Source organism: Triticum dicoccoides, chromosome 1A (assembly GCF_002162155.2).
Source record: "Triticum dicoccoides isolate Atlit2015 ecotype Zavitan chromosome 1A, WEW_v2.0, whole genome shotgun sequence".
NCBI lineage: Eukaryota > Viridiplantae > Streptophyta > Magnoliopsida > Poales > Poaceae > Triticum > Triticum dicoccoides.
This window is the reverse complement of record NC_041380.1, coordinates 395,712,754-395,726,626: the sequence shown is the minus strand read 5'-3', so window position 1 is coordinate 395,726,626 and position 13,873 is coordinate 395,712,754.

Sequence of the window (13,873 nt, the reverse complement as noted above, 5' to 3'; positions counted from 1 at the left end):
AACGTGAAAGACGACTGCGCCTCCAATGCAACCAAGGTGAACTAATGAAGGATATCATCTTTGTGCGTAACAAGCAAAGAGCACTGATGGAAGATAGCTTGTTTTTCATTGAAAATCGATCAGCTTCACCAGCCGACGCAACCATGAGGCGCAACCATGAGCATCGATAGGTCATCGTGGTGATGCATCATCCATTTGGCATCAAGTTTGGGTGAGGCACCTATGAAGTTCGACAAATCCTCACTTTGGTCTGTTTCTTCTCAGTAATCAAGCTCGAGGAAGGAAGAACCACGTGGCAGAGGACAGTGAGGCGGAACAACAATGGCCATCCAATTTTGTGCAGTTCCACTAAAATTGAGGAAGACATGCCCGCGTATGGAGACACGCATCGCTGTTTCCAAAAATATAAAAAAGGGTTAGCAACGACATCTCAATTGTCAATAAGAATTAATGAAAAGTACACCAACAAACAGAAGCATCATAATTATCTTGATGGGAACTAAACCAGGATACCCGAGAAAAAAAATCATTTCTTCATTTAACCAGTGATAGTACTACCACCATATGGACAATGACCGCACAACCACCATGTACTTTTTGTCGAAACAACATGTATACCTCCACCGAGGCATAAATCAGGACAACTTTTCGAGTGGCATTTCCTCTATAATAGTACTAGTAGGTGATGTTGGACCAGCCGACGAACCCTAGCTACTATGCATGGGGAGCTGGGGAGTAGTCGCATAGAAGAAAACCCGCACGCAGCGACCTAGGGAGCTGGACCAGTACAAGAAGTTATACCTCAGGTGGGCGAGATGTCGTTTAGGCAGGCGGACAGGATCTGCCCACACGACGGCAGCGAACAAGGGCGCGGAGGACCTTCGTCCGCGCCAGCGCCAGCTCCGAGAGGACGGTGCGCATCGGCCAACGTCAACGCTGCACCTCCTCACCTCCGGCAGCGGACGGGATTCGGCCGGATCTGTGACCACCGGTGAGGAGAGAGATAGAGCGGACACTGTCATCTTGTTTTGATATGGAGAGGGTGAGAGAGCGAGACGTGAGGAACTCTATCAAACAAGAGGCTATAATGGAGAAAAAAATCTCTCCATAGCAGTGGTTTTAAATAGAATACGCGTGTTCCCGGAAAAAGGAAATGAAAACTGGCAGACAATTTTTTAAGGGTCTATCTAGGACACATCTAGATGTGACATAGTTATGTCACATCTAAGTTGATGTCCACTCTGTTTGTGGTCTATTTTTTCCTAGTTTTTTTGTTTCTTGTTGCTACATTATATACTTGTGGGAGCTTAGATGTGATATCCTTAAATAACATCTAGATGTGAATTAGACAAACTAATTTTCTAACGTACCAAGAAAGAAAACTCGATCAAAAACACGCCCCCGCTTCCAGGTCGCGAGAGTCGTCGCGCACACACACATAGACATAGACATGCATATCCGTGTTTACGTAAAATTCCATTTCCATCTCCATATCCAATCATATTTGTCCAACTGGCACATTATTTACTTTGTTAATTATATACGCAGCATTATTAACGTACAACATCTCTTGTTTGCGCATGTCCGGACCGCTGCCACGGCCGGTCCTGACCAACCCGAACCCTCTTCATCACCCGCGCATGCTTCCCGCCCGAAACGGTCAGTGCCGCATTCATGCCCGGCTAGAGCGGACGCGACCTCTCACTGGCGCCGGCATTGAAGCGGCGCGCAGGCCGAGAGTGTTGGGGAACGTAGTAATTTCAAAATTTTCCTACGCACACGCAAGATCATGGTGATGCATAGCAACGAGAGGGGAGAGTGTTGTCTACATACCCTCGTAGACCGACAGCGGAAGCATTATGACAACGCGGTTGATGTAGTCGTACGTCTTCACGGCCCGACCGATCAAGCACCGAAACTACGACACCTCCGAGTTTTAGCACACGTTCAGCTTGATGACGATCCCCGGACACCGATCCAGCAAAGTGTTGGGGAAGAGTTCCGTCAGCACGACGGCGTGGTGACGATCTTGATGTTCTACCGTCGCAGGGCTTCGCCTAAGCACCGCTACAATATTATCGAGGAGTATGGTGGAGGGGGGCACCGCACACGGCTAAGAGAACGATCACGAAGATCAACTTGTGTGTATAGAGGTGCCCCCCTGCCCCCGTATATAAAGGAGCAAGGGGGGAGGCAGGCCGGCCCTTGGGGCGCGCCAAGGAGGAGTCCTCCTCCTAGTAGGAGTAGGACTCCCCTCTTTCCTACTCCTACTAGGAGGGGGAAAGGAAGGGGGAGAGGGAGAAGGAAAGGGGGGCGCTGCCCCCCCTCTCCAAGTCCAATTCAGACCAGAGGGGGAGGGGGCGCGCGGCCCACCCTGGCCTCCCTTTCTCTCTCCAATAGGGCCCATAAGGCCCATTACTTCTCCCTGGGGGGGGGGGGTTCCGGTAACCCTCCGGCACTCCGGTTTTCTCCGAAATCACCCGAAACATTTCCGATGTCCGAATATAGCCGTCCAATATATCAATCTTTATGTCTCGACCATTTAGAGACTCCTCGTCATGTACGTGATCACATCCGGGACTCCGAACAAACTTCGGTACATCAAAATATATAAACTCATAATGAAACTGTCATCGTAACGTTAAGCGTGCGGACCCTACGGGTTCGAGAACAATGTAGACATGACCGAGACATGTCTCCGGTCAATAACCAATAGTGGAACCTGGATGCTCATATTGGCTCCCACATATTCTACGAAGATCTTTATCGGTCAGACCGCATAATAACATACTTTGTTCCCGTTGTCATCGGTATGTTACTTGCCCGAGATTCGGTCGTCGATATCTCAATACCTAGTTCAATCTCATTACCGGCAAGTCTCTTTACTCGTTTCGTAATACATCATCTCGCAACTAACTCATTAGTTTGCAATGCTTGCAAGGCTTATGTGATGTGCATTACCGAGAGTGCCCAGAGATACCTCTCCGACAATCGGAGTGACAAAATCCTAATCTCGAAATACGCCAACCCAACATGTACCTTTGGAGGCACTTGTAGAGCTCCTTTATAATCACCCAGTTATGTTGTGACGTTTGGTAGCACACAAAGTATTCCTCCAGTAAACGGGAGTTGCATAATCTCATAGTCATAGGAACATGTATAAGTTATGAAGAAAGCAATAGCAACATACTAAATGATCGGGTGCTAAGCTAATGGAATGGGTCATGTCAATCACATCTTTCTCCTAATGATGTGATCCCATTAATCAAATGACAACACATGTCTATGGTTAGGAAACATAACCATCTTTGATTAACGAGCTAGTCAAGTAGAGGCACACTAGTGACGTTTAGTTTGTCTATGTATTCACACAAGTATTATGTTTCCGGATAATACAATTCTAGCATGAATAATAAACATTTATCATGATATAAGGAAATAAATAATAACTTTATTATTGCCTCTAGGGCATATTTCCTTCAGTCTTCCACTTGCACTAGAGTCAATAATCTAGATTACACAGTAATGATTCTAACACCCATGGAGCTTTGGTGTTGATCATGTTTTGCTCGTGGAAGAGGCTTAGTTAATGGGTCTGCTACATTCAGATCCGTATGTATCTTGCAAATCTCTATGTCTCCCACCTGGACTAGATCCCGGATGGAATTGAAGCGTCTCTTGATGTTATTGGTTCTGTTGTGAAATCTGGATTCCTTTGCCAAGGCAATTGCACCAGTATTGTCACAAAAGATTTTCATTGGACCCGATGCACTAGGTATGACACCTAGATCGGATATGAACTCCTTCGTCCAGACTCCTTCGTTTGCTGCTTCCGAAGCAGCTATGTACTCTGCTTCACATGTAGATCCCGCCACAACGCTTTGTTTAGAACTGCACCAACTGACAGCTTCACTGTTTAATGTAAACATGTATCCGATTTGCGATTTAGAATCGTCCGGATCGGTGTCAAAGCTTGCATCAACCGTAACCATTTACCATGAGCTCTTTTTCACCTCCATATACGAGAAACATATCCTTAGTACTTTTCAGGTATTTCAGGATGTTCTTGACCGCTGTCCAGTGATCCACTCCTGGATTCCTTTGGTACCTCCCTGCTAGACTTATAGCAAGACATACATCAGGTCTGGTACACAGCATTGGATACATGATAGAGCCTATGTCTGAAACATAGGGAACATCTTTCATTTTCTCTCTATCTTTTGCAGTGGTCGGGCATTGAGTCTTACTCAATTTCACACCTTGTAACACAGGCAAGAATCCTTTCTTTGCTTGATACATTTTGAATTTCTTCAAAACTTTGTCAAGGTATGTGCTTTGTGAAAGTCCAATTAAGCATCTTGATCTATCTCTATAGATCTTAATGCCCAATATGTAAGCAGCTTCACCGAGGTCTTTCATTGAAAAACTCTTATTCAAGTACCCCTTTATGCTATCCAGAAATTCTATATCATTTCCGATTAGTAATATGTCATCTACATATAATATCAGAAATGCTACAGAGCTCCCACTCACTTTCTTGTAAATACAGGCTTCTCCAAAAGTCTGTACAAAACCAAATGCTTTGATCACATTATCAAAGCGTTTATTCCAACTCCGAGAGGCTTGCACCAGTCCATAAATGGATCGCTGGAGCTTGCACACTTTGTTAGCTCCCTTTGGATCGACAAAACCCTCCGGCTGCATCATATACAACTCTTCTTCCAGAAATCCATTCAGGAATGCAGTTTTGACATCCATCTGCCAAATTTCATAATCATAAAATGCGGCAATTGCTAACATGATTCGGACAGACTTAAGCATCGCTACAGGTGAGAAGGTCTCATCATAGTCAATCCCTTGAACTTGTCGAAAACCTTTTGTGACAAGTCGAGCTTTGTAGACAGTAACATTACCGTCAGCGTCAGTCTTCTTCTTGAAGATCCATTTATTCTCAATTACTTGCTGATCTTTGGGCAAGTCAACCAAAGTCCACACTTTGTTCTCATACATGGATCCCATCTCAGATTTCGTGGCTTCAAGCCATTTTGCGGAATCTGGGCTCACCATCGCTTCTTCATAGTTCGTAGGTTCATCATGATCTAGTAGCATGACTTTCAGAACAGGATTACCGTACCACTTTGGTGCGGATCTTACTTTGGTTGATCTACGAGGTTCAGTAGTAACTTGTTCTGAAGTTTCATGATCATCATCATTAGCTTCCTCACTAATTGGTGTAGGTGTCACAGAAACCGGTTTCTATGATGTACTACTTTCCAATAAGGGAGCAGGTACAGTTACCTCATCAAGTTCTACTTTCCTCCCACTCACTTCTTTCGAGAGAAACTCCTTCTCTAGAAAGTTTCCGAATTTAGCAACAAAAGTCTTGCCTTCGGATCTGTGATAGAAGGTGTATCCAATATATTCCTTTGGATATCCTATGAAGACACATTTCTCCGATTTGGGTTCGAGCTTATCAGGTTGAAGCTTTTTCACATAAGCATCGCAGCCCCAAACTTTTAGAAACGACAACTTTGGTTTCTTGCCAAACCACAGTTCATAAGGCGTCGTCTCAACGGATTTTGATGGTGCCCTATTTAACGTGAATGCGGCCGTCTCTAAAGCATAACCCCAAAACGATAGCGGTAAATCAGTAAGAGACATCATAGATCGCACCATATCTAGTAAAGTACGATTACGACGTTCAGACACACCATTACGATGTGGTGTTCCGGGTGGCGTGAGTTGCGAAACTATTCCGCATTGTTTCAAATGTACACCAAACTCGTAACTCAAATATTCTCCTCCACGATCAGATCGTAGGAATTTTATTTTCTTGTTATGATGTTTTTCAACTTCACTCTGAAATTCTTTGAACTTTTCAAATGTTTTAGACTTATGTTTCATTAAGTAGATATACCCATATTTCCTTAAGTCATCTGTGAAGGTGAGAAAATAACGATATCCGTCACGAGCCTCAACATTCATCGGACCACATACATCTGTATGTATGATTTCCAACAAATCTATTGCTCTCTCCATAGTACCGGAGAACGGTGTTTTGGTCATCTTGCCCATAAGGCACGGTTCGCAAGTACCAAGTGATTCATAATCAACTGGTTCCAAAAGTCCATCAGTATGGAGTTTCTTCATGCGCTTTACACCGATATGTCCTAAACGATAGTGCCACAAATAAGTTGCACTATCATTATCAACTCTGCATCTTTTGGTTTCAACATTACGAATATGTGTGTCACTACTATCGAGATTTAATAAGAATAGACCACTCTTCAAGGGTGCATGACCATAAAAGATATTACTCATATAAATAGAACAACCATTATTCTCTGTTTTTAATGAATAACCATCTCGCATCAAACAAGATCCAGATATAATGTTCATGCTCAACGCTGGCACCAAATAACAATTATTTAGGTCTAATACTAATCCCGAAGGTAGATGTAGAGGTAACGTGCCGACTGCGATCACATCGACTTTGGAACCATTTCCCACGCGCATCGTCACCTCGTCCGTAGCCAATCTTTGCTTAATCCGTAGTCCCTGTTTCGAGTTGCAAATATTAGCAACAGAACCAGTATCAAATACCCAGGTGCTACTGTGAGCATTAGTAAGGTACACATCAATAACATGTATATCATATATACCTTTGTTCACCTTGCCATCCTTCTTATCCGCCAAATACTTGGGGCAGTTCCGCTTCCAGTGACCAGTCTACTTGCAGTAGAAGCACTCAGTTTCAGGCTTAGGTCCAGATTTTGGTTTCTTCTCCTGAGCAGCAACTTGCTTGTTGTTCTTTTTGAAGTTCCCCTTCTTCTTCCCTTTGCCCTTTTTCTTGAAACTAGTGGTCTCGTTGACCATCAACACTTGATGCTCCTTTTTGATTTCTACCTCCGCAGCTTTCAGCATTGCGAAGAGCTCGGGAATTGTCTTATTCATCCCTTGCATATTATAGTTCATCACGAAGCTCTTGTAGCTAGGTGGAAGTGATTGGAGAATTCTGTCAATGACGCAATCATCTGGAAGATTAACTCCCAATTGAATCAAGTGATTATTATACCCAGACATTTTGAGTATATGCTCACTGACAGAACTGTTCTCCTCCATCTTGCAGCTATAGAACTTATTGGAGACTTAATATCTCTCAATTCGGGCATTTGCTTGAAATATTAACTTCAACTCCTGGAACATCTCATATGCTCCATGACGTTCAAAACGTCGTTGAAGTCCCGATTCTAAGCCATAAAGCATGGCACACTGAACTATAGAGTAGTCATCAGCTTTGCTCTGCCAAACGTTCATAACATCTGGTGTTGCTCCAGCAGCAGGCCTGGCACCCAGCGGTGCTTCCAGGACGTAATTCTTCTATGTAGCAATGAGGATAATCCTCAAGTTACGGACCCAGTCCGTGTAATTGCTACCATCATCTTTCAACTTTGCTTTCTCAAGGAACGCATTAAAATTCAATGGAACAACAGCACGGGCCATCTATCTACAATCAAACATAAACAAGCGAGATACTATCAGGTACTAAGTTCATGATAAATTTAAGTTCAATTGATCATATTACTAAAGAACTCCCACTTAGATAGACATCCCTCTAATCCTCTAAGTGATCACGTGATCCAAATCAACTAAACCATGTCGGATCATCACGTGAGATGGAGTAGTTTCATTGGTGAACATCACTATGTTGATCATATCTACTATATGATTCACGCTCGACCTTTCGATCTCCGTGTTCCGAGACCATATCTGTATATGCTTGGCTCGTCAAGTATAACCTGAGTATTCCACGTGTGCAACTGTTTTGCACCCGTTGTATTTGAACGTAGAGCCTATCACACCCGATCATCACGTGGTGTCTCAGCACGAAGAACTTTCGCAACGGTGCATACTCAGGGAGAACACTTCTTGATAATTAGTGAGAGATCATCTTAAAATGCTACCGTCAATCAAAGAAAGATAAGATGCATAAAATATAAACATCACATGCAATCAATATAAGTGATATGATATGGCCATCATCTTGTGCTTGCGATCTCCATCTTCGAAGCCCCGTCATGATCACCATCGTCACCGGCGCGACACCTTGATCTCCATCATAGCATCGTTGTCGTCTCGCCAATCTTATGCTTCTACGACTATCGCTACCACTTAGTGATAAAGTAAAGCATTACAGGGCGATTGCATTGCATACAATAAAGCGACAACCATATGGCTCCTGCCAGTTGCCGATAACTTGGTTACAAAACATGATCATCTCATACAATAAAATTTAGCATCACGTCTTGACCATATCACATCACAACATGCCCTGCAAAAACAAGTTAGACATCCTCTACTTTGTTTGTTGCAAGTTTTACATGGCTGCTACGGGCTTAAGCAAGAACCAATCTTACCAAAAAGACCACAACGATAATTTTTCAAGTTGGTGCTGTTTTAACCTTCGCAAGAACCGGGCATAGCCACACTCGGTTCAACTAAAGTTGGAGAAACTGACACCCGCCAGCCACCTGTGTGCAAAGCACGTCGGTAGAACCAGTCTCGCGTAAGCGTACGCGTAATGTCGGTCCGGGCCGCTTCATCCAACAATACCGCCGAACCAAAGTATGACATGTTGGTAAGCAGTATGACTTATATCACCCACAACTCACTTGTGTTCTACTCATGCACAACATCAACGCATAAAACCTGGCTCGGATGCCACTGTTGGGGACGTAGTAATTTCAAAATTTTCCTACGCACACGCAAGATCAAGGTGATGCATAGCAACAAGAGGGGAGAGTGTTGTCTACATACCCTCGTAGACCGACAGCGGAAGCGTTATGACAACGCGGTTGATGTAGTCGTACGTCTTCATGGCCCGACTGATCAAGCACCGAAACTACGGCACCTCCGAGTTTTAGCACACGTTCAGCTTGATGACGATCCCCGGACTCCGATCCAGCAAAGTGTCGGGGAAGAGTTCCATCAGCACGACGGCGTGGTGACGATCTTGATGTTCTACCGTCGCAGGGCTTCGCCTAAGCACCGCTACAATATTATCGAGGAGTATGGTGGAGGGGGGCACCGCACACGGCTAAGAGAACGATCACGAAGATCAACTTGTGTGTCTAGAGGTGCCCCCCTGCCCCCGTATATAAAGGAGCAAGGGGGGAGGCCGGCCGGCCCTTGGGGCGCGCCAAGGAGGAGGAGTCCTCCTCCTAGTAGGAGTAGGACTCCCCTCTTTCCTACTCCTAATAGGAGGGGGAAAGGAAGGGGGAGAGGAGAAGGAAAGGGGGCGCCGCCCTCCCTCTCCTAGTCCAATTCGGACCAGAGGGGGAGGGGCGCGCGGCCCACCCTGGCCTCCCTTTATCTCTCCACTAGGGCCCATAAGGCCCATTACTTCTCCCGGGGGGGTTCCGGTAACCCTCTGGCAGTCTGGTTTTCTCCGAAATCACCCGGAACATTTCCGGTGTCCGAATATAGTCGTCCAATATGTCAATCTTTATGTCTCGACCATTTCGAGACTCCTCGTCATGTCCGTGATCACATCCGGGACTCCGAACAAACTTCGGTACATCAAAATATATAAACTCATAATGAAACTATCATTGTAACGTTAAGCGTGCGGACCCTACGGGTTCGAGAACAATGTAGACATGACCGATACATGTCTCCGGTCAATAACCAATAGCGGAACCTGGATGCTCATATTGGCTCCCACAGATTCTATGAAGATCTTTATCGGTTAGACCGCATAACAACATACTTTGTTCCCTTTGTCATCGGTATGTTACTTGCCCGAGATTCGATCGTCGGTATCTCAATACCTAGTTCAATCTCATTACCGGCAAGTCTCTTTACTCATTTTGTAATACATCATCTCGCAAATAACTCATTAGTTTGCAATGCTTGCAAGGCTTATGTGATGTGCATTACCGAGAGGGCCCAGAGATACCTCTCTGACAATCGGAGTGACAAAATCCTAATCTCGAAATACGCCAACCCAACATGTACCTTTGGAGACACCTGTAGAGCTCCTTTATAATCACCCAGTTACGTTGTGATGTTTGGTAGCACACAAAGTATTCCTCCGGCAAACGGGAGTTGCATAATCTCATAGTCATAGGAACATGTATAAGTTATGAAGAAAGCAATAGCAACATACTAAATGATCGGGTGCTAAGCTAATGGAATGGGTCATGTCAATCACATCTTTCTCCTAATGATGTGATCCCGTTAATCAAATGACAACACATGTCTATGGTTAGGAAACATAAACATCTTCGATTAACGAGCTAGTCAAGTAGAGGCACACTAGTGATGTTTAGTTTGTCTATGTATTCACACAAGTATTATGTTTCCGGATAATACAATTCTAGCATGAATAATAAACATTTATCATGATATAAGGAAATAAATAATAACTTTATTATTGCCTCTAGGGCATATTTCCTTCAGAGAGAGTGTCGCCCGCGCCGCTTCCGGGTTTACGCGGCTGCTCCGCGTTCAAAGGTCGCAATAGCCGGCTACAACATGCATGTAAAAAGTTCTTGGGAGTCCGTGCTACAGCTAGCTGTCCTCCCCCAACTCGTCAATCTCTTCCAGTAGTGCTAGTACTCCATGGCGTGATCCATCGACAAGCAGGCAGGAAAGTTATCGTATACTCGGTTTGCGGTGAGTGGCATGCCGAGCGACCGTGTGGGGTCGAGCCGTGGAGGAGGGTGAGACACGAACACGACAGACATGATTTAAACGTTGGTTTTGCTCGATGGCGCGATCCAACGAAACGAAACGTTGGTTTCTCTCCGTTTCCATTTTATTCTCGGGAAAAACGTAAACTTTCCACTCCATTTTCATTCCTATTCCAAGGTTGCCCCGTTACGACATTCCATCAAATACAAAGGAAAACTAACACGCATGCTGATGCATCTCAATGATTCACAAATCATAGCCAATATTTACTTCACAACTAAAGAAAAAAGTTGTGAGAGCGTGTACGAAATAAAAACTACTAATGGGGTCCCTACGACTTAAACCCTAAACCCTAAACATGATTTAATTTCCTAGCCAGGTAGAACCTGTCGAAGGAAAGACGGCTGGCACCCTCGGATCATACGATGCTTTTGTGCAGTTCCACTAAAATCGACTTGAGCATCCCTGATGGCAAAGATATTGAAGAAGTGTGATTAGAATAATAGTACTGGCACTAGTTCATGAGACATAAACTCATCACAAGTAGAAGCCGGTAGAAGTAGAGAAAGATCAACATGGAGATGGAGCTACGGCAGTGGAGCAAGCCAGCTCCGAAAGGAAGATGGACTACCTAGGACGTCGGGCTGTAGCTAGAAGGGCGGTTGGGACGCGGCATCGGCCCATACCGCGGTGACCCCCTATTGGGATGCACCAACTGTGGGTTTTCTCCCTCGCCGATGTCGACCGCGTCTACGTAGAACATTGTTCCCTTCCCCCAGCTGCGGGATCAGGCCCGTCGTTCTATGCTTGTGAAGAGAGCAACCTAAGCAAGCATGCTTGTAGCTTAGGCTCCTGCTAGTGTATATATAGTGGTTTTCTTTTTCTCTCCATATCAACCATTTTATATTGTGTATGTGTCATTCAAGAGTGAAATGATGGTTGCTTCTTCCGACTAACTTACTGTGTGATTTGACTGCTCCTTAGTGGCCCCTACACGTACTCCCCCTACATGTATGCAACAGTCACATGTACACATGGACGCAAAAACACGCGCGACGCCCTAATGCATGCATGTCCGAACACATGATGGAACACACACAGTCACGCTCAAGTGCTCAACCTACACGTGCATGCACACACATACTCAGTCAGGGTGAGCTAGTGATCGTATAAACACCAGAAAATATATATATTAAGCGCAATGAGCGTATTATGAAGTCCACTAACCGTATTTTTACAAATATACAGTGACAAACAGTGTATTTATCTCGTTCGAAATTAAGCCATATTAACCGGAGAGGAGGCAGTATGGACTAGCATTACTTTGTTGTGTCCCGTCAACTTGCCAAACGAGGAGAAGGTTGCAGGACGGGAGAAGCTTGCGTGTGGTGGCTCATGGGACAAGGAGAAACTTTTGACTAATGCAAGCTCACCCTCGCTCAGGCGGTGGACGTGCATCAGTTAATTCGGTGTCAGATTGCCAGAAGCATACACTATACTACTAGTGATATTATTGTTCGACTTCCCGAATAGGCGAACAGCCAAGCGCAAAGTTTACTAGTACTACTACTATAGTCTATAAAGGTACGTACTATACTAGTACTAGGAACCGGATGGAGGAGCGTCTGCACTCTTATTATAATTTTAAAATGTGATAAAGCAATCTTCAACACATTTGGTTCTCTTCAAGGGTTCTCGCATGTGATAATGGAAGTTGATTGCATGGAACACTCGCCATAATTCTCGCTTAATTCTGGCTCATATCCTCTTACAAATAGTAGCGCTCGGTAATATTTCCTCTTTTTTGTTATTCAGCATGTAAATAGGTCAGCAAACCTTGCGGCGCATCTTCGTGCGAACCGTGCTTGCTGCACTTTGAATGTGGCCGAGAGCTGGCTTGATGAAACACCTCGCTTCCTACTTCTTTTTTTGCGGGGTACCTCGCTTCCTAGTGACCAGTGTCTTGGCTGCTCGTCCTAAGAATGCTTATATATGAATAAAGCTCTCTCATTTACCCGCAAAAAAGATTAAGCCATATTAACCAGAAAGGAGGGAGTATGGACTAGCACTACTTTTTGGTGTGTCCCGTCAACTCATAGAACGAGGAGAAGCTTGCAGGACAAGGTGAAGCTCTCTTACGCCTTTTGACTAATGCAACCTACCCTCGATGGACATGCATTAGTCCATTCGGTGTCAGATTGTCAGAGGCATACACTGTAGTACCCAACATGCGGAGTACCATCATTGTTTGACTTCACAAAGAGGCAAAGAGCCAAGCGCAGTAGTACGAGTAGTACTACTACTAGAACCGCATGGTGGAGCGTCTGTACTCTTATTTTCTTATCTCTGATAAAGTACACGTTTATTCCGGAGTAGGGCGGAAAATGGCAGCCCAACATGTAATGAATGATATCGATAAACCAACCATGCTCGGATATATCTTGGCCTCCGTGCGAGCCCGTCTGTGTGTTCTCGCTCCTCGTCTCTCTCAAGGAACGGCGGGTTGGCTCTTTGCCGTCAATTGAGATCGGTTTGCTCACACTCCTGTCCCACATGTCAGCGATATGCCAAGAGGAGGTGCGTTGACCGACTGGCCATACGCGTACTTGGTTTTGCACCTTCATACTACTCCTCCCTCCGTCACAGTTTACAGGGCACACTTCATTACGATGCATTTCTCTCAATGCATTTCCACCACCAGAGAGACTTTAGACGTGTTTGGTTTAATGCTCAATTAATTAGAGCGTGGTAACCGCAATCAAGTCCACAATTTTCTCTCCATGTACTATACTACTACGGAGTGGAGTAAGTGCATGCATGTGTGTACCCGGGGTGGAAGCACTGCATGCATGTGTGTACGCATTATTCCCTCTAGTAATAGACGCCGTGCTATAACTACCAATGCTATTTTTCAGGCCGATCGCTAGTCGCCTTGGTCCCCTAGATTTTTTTTATTTTTTCTAAAGCGCGTTGTATAAACAGTGATGGATGGAGTAGTATGAGTGGATTCAAAGAAGAGTGTATTGATGGTTGCTTCTTCAGAGCAACTTATAGTCGGAAAGGTGGGGCTTATGATTTGACTGCTCATTACTCACTATTAATGCGGTGCAACGACCGGGCTGAGTCTCCCATGCGGTTGTTCACTACCCCCTCGGTTCTTAAATATACTCCAGAGCAT